The sequence below is a fragment of the Rhipicephalus sanguineus genome, chromosome 6, assembly GCF_013339695.2.
Source record: "Rhipicephalus sanguineus isolate Rsan-2018 chromosome 6, BIME_Rsan_1.4, whole genome shotgun sequence".
Lineage (NCBI taxonomy): Eukaryota > Metazoa > Arthropoda > Arachnida > Ixodida > Ixodidae > Rhipicephalus > Rhipicephalus sanguineus.
In genome coordinates, this window is record NC_051181.1 from 108,776,918 (window position 1) to 108,800,327 (window position 23,410).

Sequence of the window (23,410 nt, forward strand, 5' to 3'; positions counted from 1 at the left end):
GCGTGTGAACCCTAGCGCCGCACCCAGTCAACATTGCAACAGTGCAGCGGACGAAGCGGGATTGTCGCGCTATCTGTTCGCCAACTGAACATCGCGCCTCCCACAGGCGTGTCCGTGGGCGTTTGTCCTCTTTCGGGCAAGTTCTTTCGTTCCACCTGCAGCATGGAAATTTCCACTCTCGAAGGCAACAAGGGCGCACACGCAGCACTCTCGTGCAGCTCATTTCTCTTCTCTCGAATATTACTGGTAAAAAATGGACTAGTTACTGCTGCTTACATTACACGTCTGAAGATTTTTCTGCAGAAATGAATCAGTAGAAACAATGTCTCCACAAACAAGTAAAGAGTAAGATTTCTCGCCGCGAGTGCCACCGCGGGCCCTTGCTTCATAAAAGTGAGTCGTACGTCGTGAGCGCGTAAAGGAATTTTTTTCGGGGAGCGGGGGGGGGGGGGGGGGCACGCCCTTGATCCAGCATAGGGTCCAGGCAGGGCAGTGTGGTCGAGTGTCATTTTTTGCTGTGTATCAAAAAATTTCGGGGCAGGGGGCACGGGCCCGGTGTGCCACCCCCTGGCTACGCCGCTGGCCACGTGATCATATAACGTTCTTCGTGCGTGCACGCAATGCCTGTGCGATTAATCTCACAGATGAATCGCGCCGATCGCTGGCATTGCGGCGTGAGCACTGCTCCTCGGCAAGAGCAAACGCGGTGGGTGGACCCGATCTTCGCCGCAGGCGTCTATCAATCAAAGTGATTGACGCGCAAACTCGGGTACAAACCCGTTGATTCTGAGAAGGCCCCTGTTCAACTCGTGACTGTCATAGTGCCGGTGTGACTTTAAGTGTTTCATGAGGTAGAAGCTAAGCAGCAGCTTCTTTGCCTATAAAATAATTTGTTCAGCTTGCAGTGCTTGTGCAGGGCTTGGGCCATCGGAGGAGCTTGTGGTCACCTAGCTTCTTCCTGTTTCCTACGTGGCTCGTCTACTCAGTCTGCTCGGCCTGCTTCGGAGTGAAGACCGCGTCAATTCGGTCTCAATATTGATGGTATTATTCAGCTAGGTCTTAATTAACATGATAATGAATAGTACTGTCTTATCTGGTAATATTTAATTAACACGGCATTAGTCAACGCAGGTGTCATCAGCAAGGTCTTAATTAATATGGAGATAATTAACATAAGCCTAATTAGTGTGATATCAGTGGATAATGTCCTAATTAGCTTGGCTTAAGTAGCGTGCTCCTAATTAGCTATGTCTGAGCTTTGCAGGGCCTCATTTGCATGGTCTTAGTAAGATATCGCTTAATTAGCTCTGTCTTACCAAGACGGCTTAATTGGCTTGGCCATAGCATATCCTGACTTAATTACCTAGGTATACCGCCCAGCCAATTAGCTAATCAACCGGGCGCACGTGCTCGGGAAGCGAGCAGAATATGAAGTAGAGGACGAAGAAGGCGCGCTGGCCGAACAACGCGCAAGAATGTACAGGCCGACCATCATGATATACGCACGTGGCCTCGGCGATTAGCTTCGGCCGCGGTGTTGTAAGGCGCTCGGCCGGTACTAACCTCAGAGGCCACGGAGCTGATTATTCTAATCTAAAAGATGCTTAGTGCAGATACTAAACGCTAGGAAATGAATTCAAACAGCACGTATCTCTAAAAAATATTGTTAGTAAAAGTTTCTGCCACTTTTCTCGCACGGGTACACTTCTGCACTCAGTGGAACGACAGACAAATGAAAGAAGATGCCTCTGGTTTGAAGACACTCCCCAACTCTGTCGACCGCCCTTGACGTGACGCCGCGTTCCATCGTATCCAATGGAACGCAACGCGCGATGAGGGACGGATTTCACCTTTTCGTACTGTTGGCTCGTTCAAAAGGGGGTGTCGCCAGAGCTCGGAAAGATTCCGTGTTTCGCCAAAGTCGGGCCATCCTGCACAGCCCCCCTGGTTGGCATTTGTAAGAGCAGGGTCGTACACGGCAAGGTGTTGCTTTCTCTTATCGATAAAAAGCTAACTTAAGAGGCCCGCCACGGTGGTCTGTTGGTTATGGTGGTCGACTGCTGACCCGAAGGTCGCGGGATCGAATTCCCGGCTGCGGCGGCCGCATTAACGGTAGAGGCGAAAATGCTTGAGGCCCGTATACTTACATTTAGGTGCACGTTAAAGAAATCCAGGTGGTCGAAATTTCCGGAGCCCTCCACTGCGGCGTCTCTCACAACCATATCGTGGTTTTGGGTCGTTAAACACCAACACTTGGTATTAACTCACGAGGTATTATCGATTGCCGAAAGACAACTGCATACAATACTTCGCCCCTCCGTGGCTTACCTTCGGTGCACAGAATAACGACTACCAAGCCAGCGCCAGTCGCTTCATCGTGTCTTTCTTAGTGCGCGCAGGTGAGTGGTGATCCAAGACTCACTTCTGCCTAGTCTGTGCTCGTGCAACGTGTTTTTATTGCGGCTGTAGCTAGATGTGTAGAGGCTTTAACGAACAAAAGCATTCTTACATGACCCCACGTGTCTTCCAGAATGTTTCCCATGTAGTACGTTAAGAAGAGATAAGTTCACTTAACCTTGTCTGCCAAACTTACGTGTTCGACCACCGGTTCTCGTACCAAGGCGACTTCAATATTGCCCGCAATAGACATATTGCGCATCCTCAGAACGCGAACATTCTTCATTCGAGAAAAGCGCCGTCCAAAAATATTTTTCAAGTTGTGTTATTTCAGTTTCGGTTGTCGCTGAGCCTTGCCAGAAAAAAATGCAAAAAGGAAAACCCATGCGATGTTAACCGGCTGGTTTGTTTCGCTCGTACGGAGTAAAGCGGGAACGCGCGGCGAATGCAATTTACCTAATCATTTGGCACGCGAACATCGTTTTCTACGGCACATCTTCCATCATACCACCGCGTGCTGTTTTCCGTCGGGGGTCATACGGATGAGTTCCAGCGAAGTGAAGGCGAAGTTATATTTGTTTGTTTGCTGACTTGCTATTACCCACTCAGAGTGGTGCATCGAGGAATTTTTTAGAGCGGCCGTCGGAGACATGAAAATTTTGTTTTGGGAACAGTTGTTGTCGTTCTTCTTTTTTTTGTAGGCTTCGCGCTAAAAGGCAAGCCTTCTTCTACTTACTTGTATTTGTACACATCGGTGCGTGTATGCAGGGTATTTCGCAAAATACGTCCGAAACACTTGCAGGACGCTTGAGCTTCGCCTTCAAGAGTACAACGCGATAGCGTAATCGGGCCTCATGCGCATCGCCTTCTGAATTGCTAGCCTAGCTTCGGCTCTGGGTGCGTGCTTCAACCGTGCCGTAAAGAAACTAACGACTGTGCGCGTAACATTGGCCTTTTCAAGGTATCCTAGAATGCCTACTGCAAGTACAGTTGTTAAGTGCCCACTATGCCATAATTATTCCTTCTGCGAATCAGCGAAGGGCCCACTACGCGTCCCTAAGGCAACACGCGAACCTACGCAGCTGTCCACTTTGTTGACGCTTTGCTGATGATGATGATTAAATATGTCGGAGCGCTTTGTAATGGGTTGGCCCTTAAAACACCCACTCTTTTCACATGTTTTCACATGTTTTCACATGTTTTGACGCCTGGCGCGATTCTACGCTTCTGCCGCGCAATATTACATGCGTTAAAGAGGCTCCTTCCACTACATGACAAACATAGTGTTTTTTTAACACGAAAGGGTTTTATGCCGGGGTCCACCAAGACTTTCATGACGTATTTCCGTCATGGAAGTACGTCCGCAAAATGATAGCCATCAGATGGCAAAGAAAAAAAAGCTATAAGAAAAAGTTCTGTTGACGGGAGTCGAACCCATGAGCTCTCGGTTCGGGACGATGGCTGGCGGGCGTTTAGCCTAAAGTTTATCCCACTGAGCTACCGCCAAACACGTTATGGAGGCTACATGAACGCGCCTTTTATCTTTCACACTTTCCTCTCACAGTGCTCTTGGATTTATGGATGGATGCTATGAGCGTCCCCTTTAAAACGTGGCGGGTACATCTGTGCCACCAGGCTCGAAAAAAAAACGCGTCGTCGCTACGACCGTCCCATTCGGCGCGTTTCCAATGCAAGTTTAATTTCGTCAACGCTTTAACACACCGTGAGGGGGCAGCTTTAGCTCAAGCCTCGCTGATAGCATCCATCCATATCGAAAAATAGCTCTCCGACGCTCGCCTGGCTGTCGCACCGCGTTCCCCGCTCGCCCTGCGAGAAGTAAAGGCCAGGCTCAAGGGAAGACACGACGCGCGTAGCGTTTCTCTTCGCATTTCATGGCGCTTTGAAGGAGTGCATATCGAGTATCAGTGTTTATTATGTGCTTGTTGATGCCATCTTTGCGCGGGATTCACCATATGCGGTGTCCACGTATATGTTAAGAACGTCAGCTACTGCAAGGGGTAAATCATGATCATGAGCGTTAGTCGTCGGTACGGGGATGTGCCACTAGGCGTCAGCGTGAGTCAGATGCGTCCACATCAAGTGGTACTATATCTGCCAAACAGTAGACATTGTGCGAGCTCTCATAAACCAATGCACTATCAACAGTAAACTACTTCTGTGACGACACGTTTCACTTTCGTGTTATACCGATTCCTATGACGGAGGGATCAGCCATCATTTTTCCCAAGCAGTTTCAAGAAATAGCGCAGCTCTGTGATAGAGCAATTGCACGCTCTGGGTTCGATTCTCACTCGGACCCGAAAGTTTTTATTATTTTATTTGCATATTTCTCGAATTTTCAGTCACGGACAAGATGATGACTTTTCGCTCACAACCAACGACGCCGACACCGACGACGACGCCGGAATTTCTGCGAAACGAGCTCTTTAACGCTGTCGCGATAAAACTGTCAAACAAGATAAGTGCTATATTTGCTCCCTGGTTTCGGCACTACATTTTCTGTCGCAACAGATACGTTAACGTGACTAGAGACATTATTTACGATAATAATTAGATATTTTAAAAATAATTATCTCATTAGGGAAGACAGGCAGTCGGATCAAATAAGAGTGTTGAAGTCCTTTCTGCGAAGAACCCATTGCCACTTCGAGATTTCCAAAAAAACTTACACGATCTCCCGCTAAAGGGGACCATGAGGCGATGCGAAGGCGGAACACTTGCACGATCGCGTTCCGTTGGCGTTCGTTGGGCATGCTACCGACCTCGCGTCGTGGAACGCGAAGAGGAACACTACGCGCGTCGTGTCTTCCCTCTAGCCTGGCCGTTAATTCTCAGCGGGGAACGCGGTCGACAGGTACGTGAGAGGGGGGCAGCGTAGAAGAGGAGAGAGAGGGGGAGGGGACGCGCATGCGCTGGCGCTCATCGCGGCGTTGCGCAGGAGAGAATTTCGGCATGTCCAGCCCGCATTTCAGAGGAGTCAACCGAAGCAAGCGCTGGACTGAACGCGCGCAGCGCTCTTACCACTTGAAAGAGAGGAGACTAGAGGAGGAGAGTAGCGCATGCGCCGCGAGAGCAGAAGCGAGAACGCAGGAGAAGCGCAAGCAGGTGCTGGTAGAGAAGTGGAGAGAGTAACGCGCAGCTGTTGGAGAGAGGGAAGGAAGGGAGTGGCGCATGTGTAGTGCGAGTGCGAACATCAAGGCCAACGCCGCGGGACATACCCCCCAGCAAGAGATGCTTCGCATCTAAAAGCTGCCGTTGGTCATTTTTACGAAGTGATGAAATCCAACCAGTTTCACCTGTCAAACCGAAACCAAAACACCGAAGAGCCCAACAGCGCCCAGAACGATAGAGCGTCGTTACAGAAACCATCAATCTACTTCGCTTCGTGGCTGTAGTACGGACTGCGCTTTATATGATGGCACGCCATGAGCACGTAGTTAAGCGAATGCACAAGAATGAACACCACTGCAATAGTTTTCGGAAACATGTAGTGCCGTCCAAAATAATAGTAATAATTGTTGGAGGTTTATGTCCGAAGAACACGATATGATTACGAGATACGCCATAGTGGAGGGCTCCGGAAATTTTGACCACCTGGGGTTCTTTGACACGCATTTAAGTCTAAGTACACGGAGCTCAACGGTTTCGCAGATGACTTCGGTCAAAATTAATCGCTCCGCCAAAAAAAAATCACAGCATATCCACGTGGTGAATGATGATGAGTGGGGCGAAGCGAACTCGCGCTGCAGCACGGCGATGGCATTGGCGCGAGCGTGGTCCTTCTTGATGGAAGATATTGTGACTAGATTGTTTGAGAACCACAATCTGTTGCACACACCGCAACTATGGCCGAAACTGTTATCAAAGAAGTCCCGCTGGAAGCGCGTGTCGGCGCCTTCGGGCAGAGCCCGCCTGATGCGTTTTGCAGCCACTTCACGTGCTCGCACAGCCTCGGGCTCTGCCTGCCGGTACGCGCGCTTTCTCACCGCTTCACGGTCCTTCACATTTTGAAGATCCGATTCGCGCCGCAGCTGTGCAGCTTCGGCCTCGCGGGCTCGAACGGCGGGGTCTTCGCGCCGCAGCCATGCAGCTTGTCGAGCAGCTTCGGCCTCGCGGGCTCGAACGGCGGGGTCTTCTCGCCGCAGCCCTGCAGCTTGTCGAGCAGCTTCGGCCTCGCGGGCTCGAACGGCGGGGTCTTCTCGCCGCAGCCCTGCAGCTTGTCGAGCAGCTTCGGCCTCGCGGGCTCGAACGGCGGGGTCTTCTCGCCGCAGCCGTGTAGCTTGTCGAGCAGCTTCGGCTTCGCGGGCTCGAACGGCGGAATCTGCTTCGCGGCGTCGACGTGCAGCTTCGGCCTCGCCGGCTCTCACCTCCGGATTCTGTCTGCAAGCGCGCGCTGCCGCCGCCTTCCGTGCCCTCCGTTCCGCAGCCTTGTCTTCCATCTGGCGACTCCGAGCTAAAGAGAAAGCGTGCCAAGAGGGAGCCTCATGGCGCGTTACTTCTGAAATGTTGTCTTCGGGTGTTGTTGAAAACACGAGACGTAGTAAAGAAGAAAGAACGCCACACAGGCGAACACGCACGAGAGTCTCACTCGTCAACGTCGTCTTCTTCTTCTACTGCATACCAGAACGCGCGCTTCTCACGAGCTAGAGGTGGCTACTACAACGCTATACTCGCGGACAACTTTTCTTGGCAATGAAGGGAAAGCTACGGGGGCGGAGCGTCTGCACATGTATTGCTACGCGAAGTAGTCCGGTTCGGCGCGCGTCTCGTAACGCCGTGGGAAGTGATGGCTAGCGTCGCATTTCGACGCAAACGCTGCCTAGCGTCTAAGGTACGGGTAAAAGGCGCGACTTTTTCGCGCACGCAAAAAAGCAATGTGACAACGTATAAAGTAAAAGAAATACAAATATTTCTCTTGTGTGCGCTGCTTTCCGTCTCAAAAAGCTACATGTAGAAAATAAAGGAGTATTTTATATATCTCACGCAGAAAATACGGATGCAATTGTAGGACTAGATTCATTAGCGGTAGGATACGTGTATTGTGGCTCTGTAGCCTTCGCTTCATTGCCAAGAAAAGTTGTCCGCGAGTATACAAACAAACGGTGGATGGACAGACCCACGGCATAAGGAACTTAGCCCCCCAAAATACCATGGGCCGCTTTTCGGAAATTTCTAAGAGTCAACGGGCTTTTCACAAGTTCTCGAGTTCTTCGATTTAATGCGACCACCCGTCTCCTCTAATTAAAAACCCAAATATGTTAATTTATTCAATAAATGCGGCAATTAATGTCCCGAGTCATCTAAATATATCGGTCGCCGTAAAAAGCTAATTATGAAAAAAGCGTGCAAATATCGCATTTTCTTCGTTTTGACGATTTTCGGGCATTTCTTGAAACGCCCGGTATGTAATAGCAACGCCTTCGGCTCGGTGTTATCTATAAGAAAAGGTCTTGTTTGCATACACTACCTCACTTGGGGCGTAAGGCACGTTCGGTTCGTCCCAAGATGACACCTGCGACACGCTGGTCGAGGATCAAAGAAGACGCGCAGGAAAACACACGTAGTACGCTCTAAGAACTGTGACTCTCTTTCTATACATGTGAGAGTCATATGTGTATACTATAGCACTCCCTTTAGAGAGGCACGTTCAACCTTTTAGGAGAGTCGTGGAACGCACGACTTTGCAAAAGAGAGTCAATGCACGACTCTCCTAAAGAGCGTCAACTTGCCTCTCTAAATGGAGTGCTACAGATGTGACTCTTACATGTATAAAAAGAGAGTCAAATGACACCTTTTTTTTTCTTAGAGTGTATACGAGACGAGTGCGAACTAACAATTATTTATTTTTCGCGAAAAAAATTGCAAATATATACAAGGTGAGAGAAAGAAAGACACGGTAGCATACGCAATGCACACAACACGACAAGAGCCATACGCGTCACGCCACCAAGTCTGGCCATGCTTTCCATCTAGGTTCCTTTGTAAAAATTACACTTCAACACCAGTCAGATATATCGATGGCGCACTAACACGCAAATCATCGCCGATGTTGCGCATCGTGAAGACCTCGATAACCTCCCGTTTTCTCTTGTATCTCGAGATCTCGATACAACTGTGGGGCTTTCGAGTTCCGGCTAACAATGACACCTGTAGCAATGGGGAACTAAGTTACCAGGGTGGCAAAGGTGTTTACTGTTATAATTATGCTCCCGTAAGCGCGTGTTAATGCACCTACCAGTATATCCTGTGTACCGTTTTCGGCATAAAAAAACACAATATCCTACGTCTTTTTCACAAGATACAAACTTATTTACATGACTGACAGAACTCAAATGATCTTTCATCTGCTTGTAGCGGTTTTACTTGGTGACAAAGCGAAATTAGTCTGTTAGACACCGTAAAGGTCATGGGGATGCCGTACCTACTTGTAATCTTTTTCAGTACATGCGAAACACCGTGGATATTGGGCAAAACTATAGGTCTCTCCCAAGACTTCTCTATTGGTCCTACGTCCGTCTTGCAGCTCTTACTGAGCCGTAAGCTAAGCAGCAAGACTGTATAATTGTCATTTTTCAGCAAAAATAAACAGTTGTTAGTTTGCGCTCGTCTTGTATACTACGTGTGTTTTTTTTTATTTCTTTGTTTCGTTTTCATTTTTTTTTTGTGCGTCCTTGGTATTCGAACAGTGCGACGCAATTGTCTACTATGCACAACTGACTAGCCCCTTCTCTGGCTCCTCTATTTATGCCATTCTTATTTGTGCTGATTCTTAAATTATAAAATAGCATACATGATGGCTATAGACAAAATTTTATTTTTTTTTTCATTTCTTTGGGGCGTGCAAGGCATGGTAATTGCTTTCGAACCAGAGCTTTTGTCATCGCAAGGATAGGTTGGAGCTCACTGTCGTGTGGAATACTCTTCGAAGGCCAAATTGTTAAAGGGTTAGTCGTTGAACACACTTATCGAACCACTTTACACCAGGCGACCTCTGACTATAGGTGAACGACTATGACGCTGTACTCTGGTGATAAACGTCCTGTTGAACCGCCGGCTCGCTCCGTCGGTCTGCGGAGGATAGGCGGTGGTGGCAAGTTTTCAGTGGTAGAATATATACGCGGAGGGTCACACGGGTTTTTGTAGCACTTCATTCTCTTTCTCTGTTCCCAGTCACTTTTTGTAAAGTTTGCGCAAAAATCATCGATAATGTTTAACCACCTAGCCCACTGCCAAGTTTTTCTCAACTTCATTCGCCTACCCTGTTTCGCTAAAGGTCACCGCACAACGAGGCACTTAAGCCTTTCAACATGAAGAAATTCGCGGAAGAAAATCCGCTTCTGTACAAAATATAGCGGAATGTGTTCACAGGAAGAGCTCACAGTTTTTTCGATATATTATTTGCTCTTTGTGTTAATAAGGCTACCTGTGCTGTATGTATACCAGTTAAAGCGAGAACGACAATCATCTCTTGCCTCCTTCTTCGACTCGCCTAGACAGCTTGGTATAAATCTAGTATAAAACCGTGCTCTGGTATAAAATCGAGTCCTCCTAGAGATTCAGCTTCACTTGACAATCCCTACTGTCATTTTTGCGTAGAGATATTCACTCTACGCTATTGCTACATAGATCCGTTTGCTGCTGTTGCTGCTTCCGTCGTCGTCGTCTTCGTTGTTGTTGTTGTTGTTGTGGTAGTTGTTGTTTTTGTTGTTGTTGTTGTTCTTGTCGCAATCGTCGTCATCGTGAAGTGTCAGCGCGTCACTGATGACGTCTGGTGGTACCATTATTTTATTTATTTACAATACCTCAAAGGCCCCACTGAAGGGGTTTTACATGAATGTAGAGGAACGCCAGTAAGACCTATTTATTACCACAAGTTGTCGATGCTCACATATTTGTTTCTCTGTGGCATAAAGAATTGTGTCCGACCCTTGCGCATGCGCGGCCTCGTTTTCTTTTACTTTAAACTTCATGTGACAGTATTTGCTTTTACTCCGTAACTAAATATTAACTCGCACGACATGACCAAAATATGAAAGCTTCAGCTTCAGCACGTTCACCTCGAAATGACAGTGGGATTCATCTCCATTAGGACTTAGGCATTCGCTCATTTGCCACACCATGGGATTCTCAATACTCTTCGCAAGCACGACAACAACTCAGAAGAATCTAACTTTTCCTTTCTTATGTTTTCGCAAGGTATGCTTGCATATTTAATTTCTACACGACTCAGTCGCTATAGCACGTCGCTCGCCAAGTTGAGTCCGAAAGCTTCTTTTTTTTATCTTACCTTAATTTTTTTCCGAGAACAATTATGAACATCCCTCTACTTATCTCCATCTTCGTGTTTGCAATTATGCATCGCAAAGCTCTCCCGTTTTCACCAATAAATAAATTATGAAACTGAGGTCTGTGCGTTCTCCTTCGAGATTTATCTTTCGAAATTCTTACGGCAGCAGAGACAGTGCCTTTCCGGAAACTTCAGTCCGGTTCCTTCCGTCACGGTACCCTTTTGCTCGCTATGTAACCCGCAAGCTACAGAAACGACCACGAGTTCTACTCTGAAACGAATACGCTCTACCATATGGTATGGGAGTGTGGACGCAACCCATCAGTATTACCTATCACTGGATCAAACTTCGAGCATTGGGAGGCCCAGCTGACAAGGTCAAGCCTTGAAGACCAGAGACGTCTGATGAGCAGGGCCAAGCTCTCAGCTCAGGCCCGCGGCATCCTGGACTAACGCTGCCCACCTTAACGACTGTACCGTCGGCTCACTCTACTGAATAAAGTTTATTCATCCTGCTTTTGTTTAGGAGTTGGCTTACACTTCCTTTTTAAATGCCTGGAATTTGTTTTGTTATGTTAACAGATAAAAATTAAACTCTCAGGCTAACCGATTCTTCATGTGTGAGCATTTATTTAAGAAATTGGTCGTTAATGAAGGTGATGTTCATCGAATATGGTTCGTTCTTGTTAGAAGTTTCATTTCAGTAACCTGAAAAGGAAACAAGAAGACAGTTTAGCTTTACCAGGGACACAAATTGCGGCCGCCGTTCCTGTCGATATAATATAGTGAAAAGAATAGGTTTTGTCAAGAAACATGGCATCATTGAAGGGTTTGCGATTTCCACAGTGACGAATCCGGCCCATGTCTAGCTTAGCCGTGCCCTAAAGTCTTGCTTTCGAGATGTGTTTCTCACTTTCTGTTATCCTAGACAGCTGTCCTCGAGGCATGAATTTGGGTGTCACCTAGTGCGTTACAAGTGCTTGCGTGCTGACATCGCTAAAGGTAGCAGACCGAAAAATTGTTTTATTTTGGGGTACTAAAAATGCTCCTTACTTTCACCGCCAGCTTTCCACAGCATTGGAGTGTCGCACGACCTGGCATTTCTTGGAAGAAACTAGTAAAAGTTAAAGCGTACATAATGGCAATACAAAGTGTTCAAGTGCTGCTGCCCTTGAGTATAGATGCCAACTGTAGCAATGGGGTTAGTGCACTTGGCCTAGTTTGCGCATAAACGTGCAGCTGAAGAATAAGAAACGAATGAAATGTCGGAAACACCACTGAGCAAGGAATCAGAGATGCAGGGAAAACGCTCGGATACTTGTACAGTCATGGCAGCGATAGGCACTTCATAACAAACAATCAAACGATGATGAAAAGTAAGAGTCCATCCGCTTGAGTTTATGTTATATGCAGTGAAAAATGTTGATGCATTTGCTATGTCGTGTACAAGGAGCATACAACAAAAAAAAGGCAGCAACAAAGGCAGCAAACGGCAGCCTGTTGGCCTGTTGGCTGAAAGGTATGCAGCACAGAAATAAATTCCAGAAGTGTCGGAGCCACAAAGTTCTCCTTCAGTGAAGACAGAACCGACCACCTATAGAAACGCAATCCATTAGAGGAGAGTTAAAATGGAAGAAAAAATAAAGAGTAAAGGCAATTAAGCACTTAAGCTTGTAAGCATTTCAAGAAACACTAGCGCTGCTGCGACAACAGGGCTATCTCATGAAACAATGTTCTTATCAAGTGATACTAACGCTGCAAACAAGCAAACATAGCGTCTACGCGTAGTGTGGCACTCACATGTCGGCTCCGGTACCAGTTGTCTTTCGCAGCGCTGATGAGGAGCACAGGTCTTTCTCTGCGGGCAAATATGTACCTCTTTATTGATTGATTGATTGATTGATTGATTGATTGATTGATTGATTGATTGATTGATTGATTGATTGATTGATTGATTGATTGATTGATTGATTGATTGATTGATTGATTGATTGTACAATCACGAAGACATTGCATGCACAGCGAATTATTACGAACGGCGCATCAATTGCGTAAGCTAGAGGACTTGCCTGTGGCATTTAATTGCTACACTGAAGCATGCAATAATATGTGCATATATGTCCTCAATCATTTGTTCGCGTTGTGGTAGCTTTCTTGCATGGCACACTTCAATTGTCTGTGTTTTCAGAACTATTTCAATTTTTTATTAAACCTAAAGAACGTCATCCTCGAACCGGCTCATATATAGCCTTTTTAGAAATACCTCCACAAGTGCGGTGGTTGCAGATTCTGTTTTCTGCACGATCACCCAGTAATAATAAGAGTTGTACTTTAACATACGCAGGGCAGCCCAAAAAAATCAGACATTTTTCATTGATGAAAACTTGAGATGTAATGCTGAATTCTGAGAGCACGCAATCTCTCGGCCGCGCTGTGAACGGTCCTTCGAAGCAGCGCGAATCCTTTTCTGCACAAGCCATGGACGTGGTGTCGACCCTGTGGCGCCAATGCGTCCTTAGCGAAATGAAAAATGCGTCAACCGTCTCAAGGCTAACACCTACAATATTCGGCTTTTTTGCAAGAGTGGTCGTGATTTCGCTTCCCGTCGGATCTTCACTTCTTAAATTAAATATTCTTTATTTTTAAGAGGCGTTTCCTTCTTATCGTGTCTCCATCTTTTTCTTCGTTTATTTGTATACTTAATTTTTTGCCTTACTGGACGCTGCTATCGAGGACGGAGAACTCACGCACGTTTTTTCCTCGCTGTTCGCTGATAACGACGCTTGTAATGCATTAAGTATTGTAATGCGTCATAAATACCAAAGTTCGTTTCATAAGGCAGACCCTCGTATGCCGGCTTTCTTAGCCGTTGTAGTAAAATTGCTTCTGCTTCGTCGGTCCGACGCCAGTAAAGAGTACTTCAGTACTACACTATCCTCAGGATCTTCCCAACTATGCAGCCACCTCTAATCGCCGTTTCGGGGCGATTTGTCCGTCAGCATATTTAGCGCGAGATATTCAACTCCGTATACCCAATTAACAATTGCGCAACCTACACATGCGCTACATCAGCTAGACACGATTCCCTGTCTCCAGCTACAACCATTCTAGTAACGCTTCTTGCTACGATATTTCGGCCGGACGGAATTTTTATGTTACAAAAGTGTACTTACACCGCACTTCACGGGTTTCGGTTTTGGGCGATTGGCTGGATTGCCCGACCTTCCGGGAGGACGCACTTGAGCTTCCGTCAGCATCACTGCGAAAAAGTTTCTCGATGAACTTACACGAGTACAGAGCCTCAACAAGGTAACATTGCGTGCTTTAACTCGCAAACAAACTTTCTAACATGCTTTATGTAATCTCTACTCTTCCGGAAACATAACTCTCAAAACAAAATGTGTTCTTTTTAAAAAGATAAAAATGGCATGTAAGCCTTCAGAACGTTCTCTAATTCATGTATGCAAATACGTTAAGCTCTGCTCCCATCACTTCACCTGTGCATAATCCACCGCGAGGCACACTCACAAAAAATGTGTTGCTTAACCTGACTCTTCGCTAAAAAGTTTCGCTTTCTGCAAAGAAAGCAGATTGACATATAAATCTTTTGAACGTTGCCTCATCCTCATATGCAAGTCGGTTAGCTATGACGCCGTCACTTCACGTATACGCATAAGCTTGGGCAAGGCACAGTAGCAGACGTCTGCTGATTGCAGTTCGTTTCACAAAGCTGTTTCCTTTTCTTCTGCCTTTATTATGTGAGGTTGTTGTCAATCAGGACATGTGGAAATCTCCTGCTTTCCCGGAAACATTGAAGCACATGGGCGCGTGTGGCGTATATTCACTGTTTTAAGAACGTACTGGTCAATTTGATGGGGAACAATATGCCACTAAACCCCAGCAATTATACAGGTTGTCGTCATTTTTTTGTATGCTGCGTATTCTAAGCGTCTAACTCTGCCAGTGCTAAGTTCTGATGTTGGCTGAAGTATTATTCATCTCAGCAGTAGATGGAACATGCGTTTTAGTTACAGTCATCTTCGGTAATACGTATTAAAAGTGTTTGTATAGCAAAACTACTAATTTTTCGCTTTTCCCGAATGAGAAAACATAATTAAAGCCTTACCGCCACTTCCCGAAAGACAGCCGTAAACGACTTCGACATTGTGGAGCTTACCTTCGGTGCAGAGAAGAACGACGACCAGTACGAGCGCAACTTTCTTCATCATGGTGTTGCCGGTGCTTACAGCCGAGTAGTGATCCAAGTCTACGCAGGCGCTTCTGGAGTTGTCTGTACTCGTTCAAGGTGCTTTTATTACTGCCGCCGGTAGGAACGCTTTAAAAAATCAAAACAGCCCCTCTGCATTCATCCAGGCATTTTCCCGAATGTGTGCCAAAAGCATGCTTCTGAAAGATCTACCCGATAACCTTGTGTACGAAAGTACTGGTGCGTGCTCGGGCGCCTGTGCTTGGACCAAAATAATTTTGTTGTTGCTCCCACTTAGTGTGGTGCTGCGCCTTACAGAACGAAACATCCTTGACTCATTCACGGGCGAAGCCGAGAACATTTATCAGATTGCGCACCAAGAGGAGGTCTTTTCGCTTAACCTGGATGCAGTGTTGCGCCAGGATAGCACGGAACGCTGACGAATCGGCTGCTTTCAAGGCTTGCTTCGCTGGTTGGGAGTCGTTAGAGTGCGCGGAAAATGCAGTTAAATCAATCATTTGCGATGCGAGCAGTGTTTCCTTTATGGTACGTCTATAAACGATTGCGCAGCCGTACGATGCTTGTGTTCAAAGGAAAGGAAAGCGGTATTTTCTTGGAGCACAAAGGAAAAGAAAACTATTTTCCTGGGATTTTCGAACTCATTATTTTTCAGCGAAAATTTTTGTACCGAAAGACGGCGTCAGGCCGCCGTATAGAGTGTTCATTCTTTGTGAAAAATTGTTTTAGCTCTTTGCTACGCATTCCGCGCAACACTGCAGTCTTTCCCGTACATGCAGAACATTTGAGCATCCTTATGTGTGCATATCTTCTACGGGTTTGGTGCCGCGTGATCTGCAAGGAAAAATCTCGTACACAAAAAATTTGGCAGATCCAACGCCTTGTAGGAATCGGTTTCATGCGAAGCAGGCAGCCAGTAGTTCTATGCTGATTTTTTTGGCTTTCAGCCGAGCGTTACCAGGTGAATCGACGTATTTTTTTGTATATGGGGTAGCTGTGTGCAGATCCTGGGGTTACCAAGCGCGCCGACTGCACTGACGTTTAAATGGTAACTTATGGTCTGACGTAGCATCAGCACTCACGTTAGAGCACAGAGGTCTGTGTTATCGAGACAAACTGCACGCTGCGGTGCGATGATGCGAATATCATGCGCAGCATTCGTTAGCCTATTCCTCCGGGGCGAGCAACGCTTGAATATAGCTTGCTGAATCATAGGAATGGAAATGGAGCATTTATTAGACTGCTATCAAAGCGGAGCCAACAACTTGGCTAGGCTATGTAATGCACGTACTATCGTTTGCAGCGTCTACAGTTCGCGTCATATCGGCGTAATTTTCACTCGAACACTTTCACCAGAGCCAACATTACTTTTCGCATCCATATTTGCAGTGACATGACGCGATTAGCACGAGCAATCGCTCAAAGCTCGTTTCAATCCGTCAGTACTGTACAACATGACTGAGCCCCTGTAGTCGCTCGCTACGTTGACCATTTAGAACGCTCCTTCACCTTACTTCATTAACTGCCCGCAGGAAGTGAGGTTTGCCATCCTTTTGTTTATTCTTCAGCTTCGTCTTTTCAATTCTGCTTTCTGTGCACGCTTTCCCGCATTAATTCGTTTCAATATTCTTTAGGAGTTGGCTTGCAGGAATCTCATTATGCTAAGGGGTAAAATTAAACACGCAGGTCAACCAATTCTTTTCGAACGAGCGTTTATTTCACGATATAGTGATTTATCAAGCTGACTTTCATCCAACAGGTGCTTTCTTGCTGGAAACATTATTTCAGTAACCTGTAGATAGAAAGAAATCACAGTTCATCTTCACCAAGGGTACAAGTTACGCACATGCTTGTTGTGACACAATTCAAATGAACGATATGGGAGTGTCAAAAACACGGCCTCTGTGACGGGTTTTCGGCTTCCGCAATCAATTCCGGCGCGAGCGGCCGGTAAAAGCGTAGCTTTCGAGATCTGTGTCTGACTTTTCGTGAGGGCGATGCCTCAGGCAAAACTTCGACGCCACCACATATTACGCCAGAGATACTAGTGTGCGGACTTCATTAAACGTATAGAGGATTGGCAGGTGGCTTTATTTTGGGATATTCGAAATAACGTCAACTTTCACCACCGGCTTTTCGCAACATTTGACTGTCGCAAGATGAGACACGAATAGAAATAAGCTAGAACATTTAAAACACGCGGAAAGACAACATGCGCGGATCGTATAAGCGTGACTTGCGTCGCAAACCGGTTACTGGTACCGGGTTAACCTCCCTGCCTTTTCTTTTCATTTCTCTCTCTGTCTCTTCCCTTTGACGAGATGCTAAATGTAGCGTAAGCGTTAGTGCGCTCGGCATGCGTGTTTTGCAGCTAAAGAAAAACAAACTAAGAAAATGTTGGAACCAGAGCAAAAGTAGTGATCTCAGATTAATACCTTTGGCTCTCATCGCACAAACGAACACCTATTGACAAGCCATCAACAAAACGCCAGAAGACATATATAGAAGACCAATAAATAAATAATAAATAAATATACCAGTAACCGCATGAGTGTTTGCGGTAACCTCAAATGACATGCACGCTCTTGCGCGTCGATATACACCTTGCATAATATTTACATAATACAAATGCTTTATAATACAATATTGGTAGGACGTAAGTAACACCACCGCCATTTTTCCTGCGTTCCCGGCGCGCTCGGTTTCGATATCAAGATCCTGAGTCGATTATCAGTATCTTAAAATACGTGCAATTTTATGAATTTCTAAAGAAGCTGTATGCCACATGATGTGATGCCCTACAACTTTTCCATATAAACAACTGCCTGACACTTGATAATTCAAAAGTCAATTACAAGTTCTTGTTAATTATTCATTTCCATAGTATTTTAAAAGCAGCAATGCATTTCCACCTCGACGTAGAGTTCGTGTGCGAAGACGACAGATATTTTATTGTCCTAGCATATTTGTGAGAAATCTGTGTTTCCTAAACAAACATTTTTATCTATAGGTCGTTCTATTTCCTGTTTGCACGTGGTCTTGTTATGCGTGAGTGCCACACTATACTAGATATATCGAAAGTTTCAAAGTGAGCATTTTATGATGAAGTAGCTATTCCGTTTGATGCTGCTACTAACTGGTGCTTCGAGCCGGCAAAGTTCTTCATTGTATAGTCGGACAGCCCTTCAGAAGCAGCCTTGTTGAAATATCTAAAGTGGTGGCAGGGTAGGAAATTACGAACTGAAAAAATCATTGTAATCTATCCACGTCAGTAGAATAGCGAGGGTCTCTTTCAGTGAGTTCCAATATAATAAGGAATAAGTGGAATATAAATTGTACTTGAACACTGTGATGAAAATTAAGAGCCGATTTGCTTGAATCTATTATAAACGCCGTAAAAAACGTTGACGCATCACTTGCTATATTATGCACAAGAGGTGCATAATACAAAAGAAGAAAAAGAAGAAGAAACGCTTCAAACTGTGGCACAAAAGGCTGCTGGAGGTACACCACAAAAACAAATACCAAATGGGTGAACGCCCGCCAGTTCTTCAATAAAGACAGAACCGAGCGCCTAGTTTCTTTTTTTTTTCCTACGCTACACGACTCGCAAGCAACGGCAATCTTAATCTCCATATGTGCTTCCATGTGTAAGAAATTTTGATATAGCATGTGAGCGCATACTTCCTTTTTAATCCAGTGTCCTCATGAGTTTTTCCTGATGTACTTTTCAATTTACTTCTTATGTATTTTAGTACTTGTGTAGGTACGATTAATGTATTGTTGTACGTGTACCTACGTGTGCTGCTTAATACTTATGAATAGCAAGTAGTTGTATTATATACAAGTAATAGGGTGTAAAAAAAACAGCTAAGCATTTTTTTATTGACGGGACCGATGACTGGCCATTTAGGTTATCGGTCCAACTATTTCAATGTCGAATTTTCTTACTCTTATAATAATGTTCCATGTTTCATTGATTTACTGCGTGATCGAATAATTAGTGTTAATTAAATGTTGTGAGTGTTACTTCATTAATTGACTGATAATTTAATATAAGCGCAATTCTGCAAATAACCGCTAGAATGGACGTGAAAACCAAGAGTAAAAGGAATTAAGCAATTGAGCTATCATGATTTACAAAGGACATTAACTTTGCCACGACAACTAGGGCAAGGTCATGAAACGCTGTGCTTATCACGAAATATTAGCGCTGCAAAGACGAACAAAAAGCATCCAGACGTAGTGCAGTACTCACATGTCGGTACCGGTACTAGCTGTCTTTCGCAGCGCTGATGTGGCGCACAGGTTTTATCCTGCGAGAAAACAAGGGCCTCATCATTCATTTGTTTGTTTATCGTAACATCAGAGCTCAGAGGGGCGTTACAAATAGTGTGCACATAGCTAATGGTAGCGAACAGCGCATCGAGGACGTGGCTGTGTCGTTTGCAACAGTGAGGGTACAATGTATGCGTCTTATCGTCCTTGTGGTTATCTCCCCGTCTTTCTTTGTTTTTTTTTTCTCTATCTCTTCAATAAACTGTTCGCGTTCCGGTAGAGTCGGTGCGTTACTAATAATAATTGTTGGAGTTTAACATCCAAAACCACGATATGATTACGAGGGACGCCGTAGTGGAGGGCTCCGGAAATATCGACCACCTGACGTTCTTTAGCGTGCACCTAAATCTAAGTACACGGGCCTCTAGCATCTCGCCACCATCAAAATGCGGTCACCGCTGCCAGTGCGTACGTTAGCACCGTGTGCTTGAATTGCAGGCGATGTTTTTTTACCGCTGTTTTAACGCGATACCGTTAAAGAGCCCGTGTCGTAGAAAATGCGGTGTCGGCGTCCGTGGTGTTGTGGTTATTGTCCCGCACGGCGCGTTTTTCAAGGTTATTCAAGGCAATCAAAGCCATCTATTCTGCGTGGTAGTCAGATATCCTATACCACAAGGCTACGCTAGAGCTTCAAACAGCTATGAGGAAAAAAAGACCTTGCCAGCTCCGCTCCATAAAAAAATTAAGGCAGCGTCGCATCTGCGGTGTTATGCTTGAACGAAGTGCGGAGCTGGACAGCCTTCTTTGTTTCTCTCTTTCTTTTCTCCTCTCTTCATTCTTTTTCCCTCTATCCGTTCCTTTTCTGTCTTTTTTTTCTCTCTTTATCTATTTCTTTCTCTTTCTTGCTCTTCCTAGTTTTCTTCCTATTACTTTCGTTTCCTTCCCTCTCTTTCTCTTTCTCCCTTGCTTCCTCTATTTATCTATTTTTATGCGGGGTTTTGCCTGCGTTGCGCCAAGCGACGACAGCATACGACAGCATAGGACAGCATACGACAGCCCGGGCCCCTATAAGTGATCCGCACTAATCATCATCACGGCGCCCGAAGAACAAGAGGAAGAAGACTTCTTTTTGGCGCGAGCGCGCGCTCAATATGCTACAGATGGCTATGCTATTCGTGGTTTTGCCTGCGTTACGCCGAGCTACGACAGTATACGATGACAGTATACGACAGCATACGACAGACCGGGCTCCTAAAGTGCCCCGCACTTAAAAGCGGTAGAAACGGCGAAGTTGTTTCCCCTTTTCATCAGGCTATTGCATTTCTCTGTTTTGCAAGTCTTTTCTAAGTACTTCTGCGTTGTATCGTTGTTCTTTATTTGTTACTCTATGTTAAGCTGTGTGGTGATAGTAGTATTTGGAGAGAGAGACTCTTTATTAAAGAAACAGAGATTTTTGCCGGCGTCAGTATACCGCTGGCATGCTACTCTGTGTAGGGATGGGGAATGTGATTGACAGACTAAAGAAGAGAGGGGAGGAAATAATAATAGAAAGAAAGAATATAAAAAAATGAAATGCGCAAGTGAACCTGATAGAAATATTTACAACGAGGGTGTCATGTAAGTTAATGTTTTGTTATGTGAAATAGTCAATCATTAAAGCTTTCCGATTATTGTACCATTGCCCCTGCTTGACTTCCTGGTGTGTACATAAATAACAATGTATGCCAGTTCACATGAACTTGCTGTTAAGAGTGTCCCGACCCACTCCTCAGTCTTGGTGATAGAACACATTTTACGAACTGAAAACACTGCTGTAAACAGCGCAGCCAAATTTTGTAGTCGTGCGAATATTTTACTAGCGGGGCGCGAAATTGCCTTTTTCTCAAACACCCGCTATTCATAGAGAGTCCCGTTCTGATTCTCTTCGATGCTGCTGACGATGGCTCTATTTGAAGTCCGATACTGAGGTCATTTAATGATTACTTGGAAAAGGGTTTGAGGCTCCCTTCAATAAGGACACACAAATTCGGATAAAAATCCTCAATCCCGTTTCCTTCGTGCAAGTTACAGCTCGTGAAACGATTCGTACTAAGCGAGCCGTCTCTGCAATACTTCTGTCATCATGTTCGCCAAGCAAACTCTCGGTACTCGCAAACAACATCCTGGCGTGTAACACACGTCATCATCGCAAATATTCTTGCGCACCTGTTACCGTGTCACATAAGCAATGTCCGAGTTATTCCGAAAATGCCGCATTCTAAAAGGTATTGAGTCCGTCGCCTTTAATGTCGTCGCAATGACCATCACTAATACTGCTACCGTTACCAAAGTTTGCTTACCCCACATTTCACGGGTTTCGGCCGTCGGCGATAGCCTGGGTCACCGGGCCTCTTCGGGGGAGCTGCCTCAGCCTGCGTCACCATCACTGCGAAAAATATTGACAATAAGTTTATACATATCGTACAGAGCTTTATCAAGGCAAGAATGCGTACGCTACTTTAAGCATACTTTCACAACATCAATTACAAGCATACCTCCGCCACTAAATAGTTCTCCCACGAAATGAAAGTATTCTTATGAAAGATAAAATTTGGTCATCTGAACCTTCTACACGTTCGGCCCTTCCAGTCGGTCCGCGCTGTGTTCCTGTACACTTCACCAATGCATAACTTTCATGTAGGGCACAGTCCGCAGTACATACCGTGTTACTTGCAGCTCAGCTAGTTCGACTGGAATGGTTTACATCGTGCAGCCTCCAGTGAGTGAGCTTATCATCATTCACAGTAGGTGTGCGTCTCCTATTTTCCTGAGAGCTTTCATGGACAGATGCCGAAAACACACGCTCACTTAGGAGCCATGTGGCCAAAGCCATGAGCACAGCATTCCGGTGACAACTAAAAAATAAATATTCGTGACTTCTTATCTTAGCACCTACTTTCGAAGGGTCTTTCCTATAAGGGTTAAAGGATGGTATGCTGTGACGCTCGCATATTGACCTTGCCTGATGGTAGAATAAGAGCAACCGAATCAATGCGTTTTTGCGCAGTAGTGTGGGCGACCTTGGGGGATCACCCTCCACGGTGGTCTTGCGGTTATGGTGCTCCACTGCTCAGCCGAAGGTCGCGGGTTTCAATCCCGAACACGGCGGCCGCATTTCGATGGAGGTGAAATGTTAGAGGCCTGTGGACTCAGATTTAGGGGCACGTTAAAGAATACCAGATGGTAAAAAATTCTGGAGCCCTCCACTACGGCGTCCTTCATAATCATATCGGGGTTTAGGGACGTAAAAACCCAACAGTTATTAGTAATCTTGGGGGACATTTATAAAAGCGGACTTGCGTAAGCAAATAAAAAATATGTGAATAGGTAATATAGCTACTAGAGAGACGGCTGTACAGGAGACGTCGCCATGCCCTAACTTACCTGCGGTGCAGACCAGAACGACGACCAGTACGAGAGTCAGCTTCTTCATTGTGGATTTCTATTGCTTGCAGGCGAGTAGATACACAGAACTACACACTCATTTCTGCCGTAGTCGGTACTCGTTCAATGCGTTTTTATGGCGGCCAGTGGTACGTGTAAGCATTCTCTAACTAACAAAACAGCGTTGCATAGCTCCATGTATATTCCAGAACGTTCGCCAAGAGCCATGTTGGAAAGATATAAATTCACTTAACCTTGCCTGCCAAAGCTAGAGGTACGTATGCGACCACCGGTTCTCGTGCCAAGACGCGTTTAATGTTGGTCCCGATAGTCTTAGTGACGCATATTAAGAACGAAAACATTCTTGGTCCACGAAAGGTGCCGTCCACAATATTTTTCACGTTGCGTCAATTTAGTTAGAGCTTTCGCCGAACCTTTTCAGAAAAAGAAAACCTAACGAGAGCCCTTAACTTCGATTTAAAAAATTACACCATCTCCCGCTAAAGGGGACCATGAGGCGATGCGAAGCCGGAGCACTTGCACGATCGCGTTCCGTTGGCGTTCGTTGGGCATGTTACCGACCTCGCGTCGTGGAACGCGAAGAGGGACGCTACGCGCGTTGTATCTTCCATCTAGCCTGGCCGTTAATTCTCACAGGGCGAGCGGGGAACGCGGTCGACAGGCGGGCGAGAGGGGGGCAGCGTAGGAGAGGAGAGAGAAGGGGAGGGGACGCACATGCGCTCGAGCTCATCGCGGCGTTGTGCAGGAGAGAATTTCGG

The 23,410-nt window shown here is 45.8% G+C and overlaps 2 long non-coding RNA genes across 2 annotated transcripts in view; both read right to left on the reverse strand.

The window, feature by feature from the left end:
* Positions 1–22,766, reverse strand: part of LOC119396155 (uncharacterized) — a 24,570-nt gene extending 1,804 nt beyond the window's left edge. Inside the window, exons 1-3 of the long non-coding RNA XR_005184399.2 lie at positions 22,632–22,766; positions 21,548–21,633; positions 19,189–19,246 (exon numbers count right to left, since the gene is read on the reverse strand). This is a non-coding gene — a long non-coding RNA (uncharacterized LOC119396155). The remainder of the gene's footprint in view (positions 1–19,188; positions 19,247–21,547; positions 21,634–22,631) is intronic.
* On the reverse strand, positions 10,317–15,040 carry LOC119396157 (uncharacterized). Its single transcript, XR_005184401.2, has 4 exons — positions 14,883–15,040; positions 13,879–13,964; positions 12,506–12,563; positions 10,317–11,413 (listed from the first exon to the last, which is right to left on the reverse strand). It is a non-coding gene; the product is annotated as an uncharacterized LOC119396157 (long non-coding RNA).
* Positions 22,767–23,410: the final 644 nt, after the last annotated feature.